Below are 1,458 nucleotides of genomic sequence, written 5' to 3'. Positions count from 1 at the left end.
CCCATTTCTACTAAAAATACAAAAAAATTAGTGAGGCGTGGTGGCGGGCGCCTGTAGTCCCAGCTACTCAGGAGACTGAGGCAGGAGCATAGCATGAACCCGGGAGGCAGAGCTTGCAGTGAGCTGAGATCGTGCCACTGCTCTCCAGCCTGGGCGATAGAGTGAGACTCCTTCTCAAAAGAAAAAAAAAAGAAAGAAAAAATCATATATACAAATGAAACTCATGACTTTATAGATATTATTCCTTAGGACAAGGATAAAGTAAAAAAAAAAAAATGTGATTTTTTTTTTTTTTCTTTTTCCTCTTCTGGGGATGTTGTCTAGAGGCACTCAGAATGTTCCAGCATTTGACATATTGTTGTTATAGGTTTTCCTACGGTACAGCCTCTAACAAAACTAGGCAGTCCTGAGCCCCTGGTAATAGAATTGTTGAACTTTATACCAACAAAGCTGGGAAAGCACCAAAATCTGCATGTGGCGTGTGCCCAGGCAGACTTTAAGGGGTTCATGCTGTGAGTTTCTAAAGTACTTATGAGATTGTCCAAAACAAAAAACATGTCAGGAGGGCCTATGGTGGTTCCACGTGTGCTAAATGTGTTTGTGACAGGATCAAGCCTGCTTTCCTTATGCAGCAGCTGAAAATCATTATGAAAGTGTTGAAGGCACAAGCACAGACTCAGAAAGCTAAATAAAAATTGGGCTGGGGCTGGGCACAGTGGTTCATGCCTATAATCCCAACACTTTGGGAGGCCGAGGTGGACAGATCATGCGAGGTCAGGAGTTCAAGACCAGCCTGGCCAACATGATGAAACCCCATCTCTACTAAAAATACAAAAATTAGCTGGGCACAGTGGCTCATGCCTGTAATCCTAGCACTTTGGGAGGCTGAAGTGGGCAGATCACAAGGTCAAGAGTTTGAGACCAACCTGGCCAACACAGTGAAACCCTGTTTCTACTAAAAATACAAAAAATTAGCCGGGTATGGTGGTGGGCACCTGTAATTCCAGCTACTTGGGAGTCTGAGGCAGGAGAACTGCTTGAACCCAGGGGGCAGAGGTTGCAGTGAGCTGAGATCATGCCATTGCACTCCAGCCCAGGCAACAGTGTGAGATTCCGTCTCGAAACACAAAAAACAAAAACTAAAAAACTCCCCAAAATTAGCCAGATGTGGTAGCACATGCTTGTAATCCCAGCTACTTGGGAGGATGAGGTAGGAGAATCACTTGAACCTGGGAGGTAGAGGTTGCAGTGAACCGAGATTGTGCCATTGCACTCCAACCTGCAACGAGGGCAACAAGAGCAAAACTCCATCTTAAAAAAAAAAAAGGGCTACGCATGGTGGCTCATGTCTGTAATCCCAGCACATTGGGACGCCGAGGCAGGTGGATCACTTGAGGTCAGGAGTTCGAGACCAGCCTGACCAACATGGTGAAACCCTGCCTCTACTAAAAATACAAA

The 1,458-nt window shown here is 45.5% G+C and overlaps 1 pseudogene; it reads left to right on the top strand.

Moving 5' to 3' along the window:
• Positions 1-335: 335 nt before the first annotated feature.
• Positions 336-692, top strand: LOC105515296 (annotated as a pseudogene).
• The last annotated feature ends 766 nt before the right edge of the window (positions 693-1,458 follow it).

The sequence above is a fragment of the Colobus angolensis genome, unplaced genomic scaffold, assembly GCF_000951035.1.
Source record: "Colobus angolensis palliatus isolate OR3802 unplaced genomic scaffold, Cang.pa_1.0 Scaffold2581, whole genome shotgun sequence".
NCBI classification, from domain to species: Eukaryota; Metazoa; Chordata; class Mammalia; order Primates; family Cercopithecidae; genus Colobus; species Colobus angolensis.
The sequence above is the reverse complement of the archived record's forward strand: the minus strand, read 5'-3'. Positions and strand labels throughout refer to the sequence as shown.